General features: G+C 38.0%; 1 long non-coding RNA gene across 1 annotated transcript in view; it reads left to right on the forward strand.

The window, feature by feature from the left end:
• Positions 1 to 7,401, forward strand: part of LOC110400469 — a 30,566-nt gene extending 23,165 nt beyond the window's left edge. The window contains exon 7 of the long non-coding RNA XR_002439873.1: positions 6,388 to 7,401. This is a non-coding gene — a long non-coding RNA (uncharacterized LOC110400469). The remainder of the gene's footprint in view (positions 1 to 6,387) is intronic.

The raw sequence follows: 7,885 nt of genomic DNA on the forward strand, positions 1-7,885 counted from the left end.
GTAAGTCCACATGCTTGATTTGATGACTGAAATGCGGGTATACCAACAGTCCAGCACACTAGAACTTTCATCAATAAAATAAGCACCATTCTGTGTAAGCTTTAAGCACCCAAAAATGTATCAGAAGGCTCTCGGAATCTATTGCAGTGTGCTGAACTAACCACTTTCTGATTAAGTTCTCTGTAGCTTGGCTTTAGAAATCTATCAACAAGCATCCTATAGTATTCACTAGAGGCAATTTTTGGTTTGGGTTTTGCTGATTTTTATTTGATAAAGTGTGATAAGAGGATTAAGTGGGATTTAAATAAATTATTTTAGCAAGTGAAGATGACTAATAGTTGAAATTGCAAAGCAGCTTCCTTATGTTACACAACACTACTGTTGCAGAATTATTTTCACAATACATTAGATTGGATTTTTCTGCACATTTACATTAATGACAATATATCTGTCACCAAAGTTGCTGTTGAAAGTAATCTGAAACCTGTGACATTTTTGCTGTATTAAACAGGAGTAATATTATGTTAAAGCGACTCCACCACCTGTGGATTCACTGTAGACCACTGTCCGCTCAGAATTAGAGGACAGTGAGCCACAAAACTAATAATAATTAGGACTCCTAGCCGAGGTGAAAAGCTATTGCCTCATGGAACTATTTTCCAATCATCCTCTTTCCAGCTGAGCTGGACTAGTGACACTATAAACTGGCAATTAAAAGACTCAAGTTTAAAAATACCTTCAGCTTCCCAGGTTCCACAATGGCAAAGGTTAAGTGGATTATGTGGAGATAATTCACTCAGCTCCAAGGGGAGGGTGCTGATTGCCATGGCTGTTGGTTACCTCCCTCCTCACTTGCTGAAGCAGTGGTTGTAACAGTGGTGTTAACTTTGCCAAGGTAAAAGAAAGGGGAGAGGAAAGGCCTTGAAAACTTTCCCAAGGGATGCAGCAATTACCAGCAGACACCAAATGATACTTGTAAATTTTACTTTGATATGGCCTTGAAAATTGAGCCAGGAAGTGGTCAGTACTCCTTGGCTAATATCTTAATGTTGCTAAATGTTGACCGCTCACGTAGATCTTCCAGTAGATACTCTATTTGTTCAGGGGAAAAGAAATATGAAAAAGATTGCTAGCCTTAACATGAACAGCTACCATCCCCTGTGCTCCAGCTGAATTAAAACCACCAGTTACACCTCTAGTTGTGTGGCAACACCTACACGGTGTTTCCAATTAACTTTGTAAGTTTTTAATCAGTGACAAATGCATTTTTGTAAATTCAATTTGCCTTTTATTGCAGCACCTATAAAATGTCTTGCAGCATTCCGGAACTTTGTGAAGGTTTTACTTGCTACTGACATAACGCAGCTGTCGGACCTACAACAAAGGCTAAGGTTTATGAGCAACTTGAATTAGGATGTAGGTTAAGCAATTAAAGTTCAAGGAGGGGGAGGGGGAGATAACTGTACAAAATTTGCACTTGCCAATGTGAAAAAGCACACCAAAAACAGTCTGCATGCCAAGACAGGCAAAGCTAAAGTGGCCAAGGAGGCCATGCTCTGCTTTAAGCTTGCTATTTCGAGAGAGTTCCTTATGGAAAAGGTCATGAAGATTTCATTAAAAAAAATAAATAAATAAATCTGCCCTGCTATTTGTTTCTTTTTTAATCAAACTCAAATGCATCCTGTTAAAGGACTGAGTGATTAGGTCGTAAATCTGAATGTCCTTGAAGATGATGAAGAAACTGCTTATCTGTAAAGCAATCATCATACTGCCAGTTCTATCATTTACACATTTTTACAGGTGCGGGGAAAATGGTTTAATTTTATATCATTTGAATAGCTAGGTAAGAAAAGAGTACTCACGGAATTTACAGTTAAAAGAGCAGCTGGGTTACTTGTGACATATGGAAACAACCCATTACATCTAATTTTCTGTTGCTAAATTCAGAGTATTAAAACAATCAACATTCAGAATAAACATGAATTCATATTTCATTTAGTATAACAACACTCAGTACATTAATTTCTGCTTCCAGTTATATGATGCAGCACTCCTGAATTCAATGACTCTGAAATTAGTGGGTTTTAATGGGGCCAGAGCATTAATTTGCCTCACTAGATTTTAAAAATAGAGCCAGTCCAAGTAAGATTACTAACTCTAATGCATGGAAATACTTATTCTGTGGGGTCCAAACCAGTACATACTGTGCTAGTTTGCTTCTATCTTCTATTTTTTTTTCTGTTTTATTTATTTCTTGATTTTGCTTAGTTTCTCCAGTGTTGTTTATTCAGTATTTTTGGCAATATATTTATCTGCTGTAAGCAAGTTTAGGATATTGCTGCAACTTCTCTGTGCTTTTTGGGTTGTGCAGCTTATTTGTCACTTTGTCTGAGACCAGACTGTGGACATGGCTGTGGCTAACACCAGCAGCATGTTTTGCTGTTGCAGTGCTAGAAGGAGATTGGGAAATTTATGTCTCTTTGGAACTTTCTTAAAACAGTGGATGTGGAAAATAAGTTTTGGAATTTGTTTGCATTCTTACAAAAGGAATGAGATATGGAGCAATATTTTGAGGTGCATAAAACACATTTTGCAATTTCTTAGCTGACTGCATGACCTTTTTTCATTTTAACCCAAATCCTTTCTAGTTTGATTAAATAAAGGAGTTTTGATTTCTGGAGACTTTCGATCCATACAAGTTAAGAGCTGCAAGGTACACCTACATGGCACCAAGGCTTGTGCCAAAATCTGGCTCAGTGGAAATGATTTCACTGACTTAGCTCAATGTACATTATCTGATGACAGTGGAAGTGTTGCATTATTTACTGCATAGAATGTCCACCCTTCAAAGATTTATGTGTTTGTTTAACTTTGTTCTCTCTGTTTAATTGATTGCTGTGGTACTCATATGCATAGATTGAAACATCAGTCTGTTTTATTTTCAACATGTATTTATTATTACTTGCTAGATGGTTCGCTAGTTGAAAAGGCATTATGATGAACATTTATTGTACTTTACAAAGGTATAACGTTTCTGAATTATGTTTTCCCAAAGATCCTAGTGAACAGAGGGACTAAAAGCATTATTAAATCAGATGCCTGAGGTTTTTTGCCTGTTGCATGATGTTACGGTATGGAATACTGATAAAAGCAGGACATTTCATATGATTTTCTTTTACTGACATTTATAAACATTGTTCTTATTTGTTCTGTTGTAGATCCTGCAATCTCTTGCTCATAAACACAAACAGGAGCTTAAAATTGAGTTCAGTGAGTCAGTTTTGAGCTGCGTGTAGAGAAGATTAAAAGAAATAGTACCAAATACTCCCCTGGGAAAGATCAAATGGTTACTAAAATGAAAACATCCTAAAACTGGAGGGTTTGGCCCAGTGGGCAGAGAGGAATTGGACATTTAGCTATAATTAACACCTTCTACTTAGAATCTCCAGTGTTCCTAACGGATTGTTTCCCACTATGTGGGAAAATGTTTTCCAAAAATTTGATTTTTGGAAGTCTGAAATCACTTTGAATTTAAAATAAAGGAAGAAAAGTTGCTATCAACTAGTATAGCTATATTCAAGGGTTCTGCAATCTTCATACATCTATAGACGGACATAAATCCTTCAAGTAGTAATACGTGTGTAAATATATTATTTCTATATGCTTGTGTGATTGCAAAGAAAATCAGATTCTGCCCTGCTTCCTGAGGAACTTGTACTGAAATTTTGCTTGGACCAGGGCAGTATCAGTTTATCTGAAATTGAGATTAGCAGCTTTATCCAGGATAAATGTCTGTAAGATTTCTGGTGCTATTTCTTCATTCCTCCATTATTTCAACCAATACTTCTTAAAAAAGAATATCTCCAAACAGCTGCCTGGAACACTTTGAAAGATGTAGCTCTTCTTTATTTTTCTTGATAAAGCACAAAAAGGAGAAAAAAAAAAACTGAAAAGCTTTTTTGGCATTCAGGTACTACCCCGTGTTTTTGGTGTATCGCATCCTGGAATCTGAAATACAGCTTCTTTCTGCTCCCTCTCTCTCATCACTAATGCATCCTTACTAGGACGGTGACCACAGATCATTCAGTCCCTCAGACCATTCCCACAAAATCCTTGCTGTTTCCCCAAACAGTAAATACGTTGCTATTCTGTATCAGCTGATCAAAAGAAGGATATTTAATGGCTTTATGAACTTAGATTTGTATGTTGCTGCTACTGCACTCCTTTGGCATCTATAGGTTCATATCCTATGTAGGTTCATATGCATATCGTTCTAATGCATTGCAGGTTGTTAACATACTTCTTAAACTTGGGGAGATAAACACAGGTAGTACATCAATAAAAATAAGTTCTGGTTCTTATTGTATTAAAGAAAACATAATCTGTGTATTCCAAGATAACAAGACAGTGGAACTGACTTTGAAATCCTCCCCTGGCTGCAGAAGTGCCTCAAGATCACCACGTTCCATTTTGCTTTCTCACCTTGTGGCATACAAGGAACCTTAAAACAGCGAACAGAGAACAAATGCAGCCTTCTGAGTTCTCTGCTCACCACTGATCTACCCCTGCACAACCTATCTGGTGGTTCTGTTTTATGCATACATTTATGCACATACCCACTTCAGATTCTGAATGTTTTCTCTGTGTTAGGCTAAGAAGATCCAGTATGCCGAGAGATCTGGGGGGATGTGGAGGGTATTGTAGAATGGTTTGAATTGGAAGGGACCTTTAAGATCACCTAGTTTCAACCCCCATGCTATAGGTAGGGACACCTCCCTCTAGACCACGCTGCTCAAAGCCCCATCCAGCCTGGCCTTGAATGCTTCTAGGGAAGGGGCATCCACAACCTCACTGGGCAACCTGTTCCAGTGTCTCACCACCCTCACAGTAAATTATTTCTTCCTGATATCTAGTCTAGTCTAGGTATGGAGGATTAGCAGATAACACTTCAGTCCTTGATTTCAAAGGTCTGCAGTAGTACACCATCATGTATTTCAGTGTGTAAGAGGAAATATGGTGTTCAAGAAAGAAGATTCTAAATCTGAGATTGTCAGATTAGGTCCTTTTTTCTCTGAGATCTTGAGATAATTGTTTCCAGGTGTTGATTTGTTTTGTTTTGTTTCTAAAGGCTGTTTTGACTATAAACTCATTTGAAACAATTCCTTCTGCAGATAAAGCAAAAGCTTTCTGTCTAACTTGTTCTTTCATGCCTAAGGGTTGTAACACATATGGTAAGTAACAATAAAATACTGATCTGACTGTACAACTTTATGTAGGGCATGTGTGACTAAAACCTGAGCAATAAAATTTCCTTTCCTGCTCAGACAGAATCGTATATGCCTGTCATATTTTATTGGTTGTTAAATGGCACATACACTTATGGATCACAACAAAAACCAGACAACCTACAGTATCATTCTCTATTTGTTATTTTCAGTGAAAACGTCATAGATTTCCCGCTATTTGGGCAAATTATGCTGTAAGGAAGTAAACAATCATGTTGCTTATGCATATTTATGTATGTAAACCACAAGTAAGCCACACTAACTATTCTGTATTAGAGGCAAAACAATGTTTCTGATTTAGCTAAGGAGAGCAACACATCCAGTGATCAGAAAGCAACGTTGCAGAGCAGCACATTTTAAGGAGAAATAATTACCATATCTTTTTGGAATGCAGACAAAAGTAGCTTACAGATCCAACCATACAAACTGCTGGAAAGAGAAGCCTATTTTAATTACTTTAGTAAATATTGTGTAATTAACATCTAGTGACAGGAGCTAATAGAAATACTCAATATTTAAGTTACTCCATTGCAATACTGAGCCACTCACTTGGTTAGCCATGTGAATTCTGAAACTGTTGCTTCCTTTCCTGTGTAGTAAATAATTTTTGTAAATGATAAAAATTACTTATAATTTTTAACAGGAATCAAATATAGCAAAATGAAAAATGCACGTGCCAAATATACAATGAAAGTATGTTCAAAATTCCTTTTCAAAGAACCCGGTGACCAAGTACTCTCGAGTGTAAGTGAATAATGTGAGTTAATGATACTGCACACTACAAACCAAACTGTACTGTTGTTTTCAGAAAAATCTTTTTGGGAAAGTGTGAACATTTCATTAGCTAGGCTAAGAATGGGAAATGCAGTAAAGGTGATAAACAGAAAGTTTATCCTCCAGTCTCATTGGCAACCCATCCTCTGCCCTTTCCTCAGAGCTGGCTAAGATGGTATTTTCCTAACAGAAAATAGCTCTGTGCCTTTTGCTTAGTCCATGTGGCAGCACAGCACACTGAATAAGCCTCTTGGCTGTAGTGATGTTGACCTTTCTCAGAGAAAATTTGGTGGCAAAAGATATGAATATTTGAGTTCTTTCTTTGCAGGTACTGGAAGTGTTTGACCCCTCAACCACAGGAATCACTGGAAAAAACATGCTCTCTGGCTAGCAAAGAGTGCTTTGTCATTCTGAAGTCTCCTAAAGGAAGAAGATTTGATTTTGTCATATTCTCAAGAGCAATCAGTAAGAAAAGACTACAGTAGTGACGATAGCATGTAAGCAAATGGAGAGTGAATATGTGGACTGGTTTTTGGTGACTGAGTATAATTTACTTACACAATACTGGGACACTTCAGATGGCTTGTGTCCACCTCCAGCCAGGCTTTTTAACTGGATCCTTAGCAGGCTATATAGGTTGACTGAGAGTAGCCATCAGTAGTGTTTCTTGGGGCGCTTCCTCTAAAAGCTAAATGTGCGACACTGTAGCACTGGAGAAGGCAGACTCTGGGATCCCTCACTTCTTTTCAAGCAAGACCAACGGCAAAACTCTGGATCTTGTTTCTGCCTATAATATGAATTCCCCATAACTGCCATTTTCCCTGTTTTGCTGCTTTGAGTTCAATAGAAATCACAATTAGGTTTTCAGTTGTAGACATCTGTCTTGGAGATGAACTGAAGTGCTAGGTTTGTTTTAGATGGAATTATAAGCAAATAAAGAGAGAGGGGATCTTCCATAAGGCAGTTAGGGCTGAAGGAAAAAGGTTTCACATGCACAGACTCAGGAAGTCTGGAATGTCTTTGTTAGGGCGGATATGTTGGCTGAGCGTATACATTGGCTTAGCTCTGAGATTCTTTACTGTTATGTTCTTCTGCTGTTCTGAAAAAAACATGGGAGAACAGGCCAAAATCCAAGTCGATGTAAGATTTTTTGTGCATGTAGCTGCGTATTGCTTTAAATGAAGTGGCAGCAATGTAGATGCTGGCGTGTAGTAAAGACAATTACTTAAATGGGTAAAACCTTACACAGTCACCTAAGAAGTTCTCTGGGATATTAAGACTCAGAGATTCTCTGTGTTGCTTTCCTCTAGCAAAAAGGAAAGGATGGAGAAGATTGCTTGGAGATGAGCTAGACTGCTTTGTATCTTCCTTTACACGTTTTTGCAAGAGCTGTGAAGTTCCTTTTTAATTTTTTCTGGTACGTTTGACTGAATGAAAATTCTAAAACATCTGAGACTTTTTAGTACTGGCTGAAAGTCAATATGGGATGTTAGACGTGCACAATGAATGGTAACTTCGAAATGCATTCCAACATCTTTCAAAATCTTAGCTTGAGTAACTTTAGTTTTCATATTTGAAGCGTGTTTTCCCACAGAACTGTGGTTTAAATTGCAAAATAAGGAATAAGGTTCGCTAAACATCTTTGGAGCGTGCCCTCAGCCTCCAAAATGTGCTGACTGTGCTTTGTGTAGCCAGGTCTCACACCTTGCTGCTGCATGGCACTTATTTTCCGGGTGGGCAAGAGTTCAGTCTGAAGGATGTATGGATACCTGGCGGCACTCGAGGCCCGCTCCTGGCCCCGAATCTCTTCCTCCGGTTGCGGAGCG

The sequence above is a fragment of the Numida meleagris genome, chromosome 5 (assembly GCF_002078875.1).
Source record: "Numida meleagris isolate 19003 breed g44 Domestic line chromosome 5, NumMel1.0, whole genome shotgun sequence".
In the NCBI taxonomy this organism is placed as follows: domain Eukaryota; kingdom Metazoa; phylum Chordata; class Aves; order Galliformes; family Numididae; genus Numida; species Numida meleagris.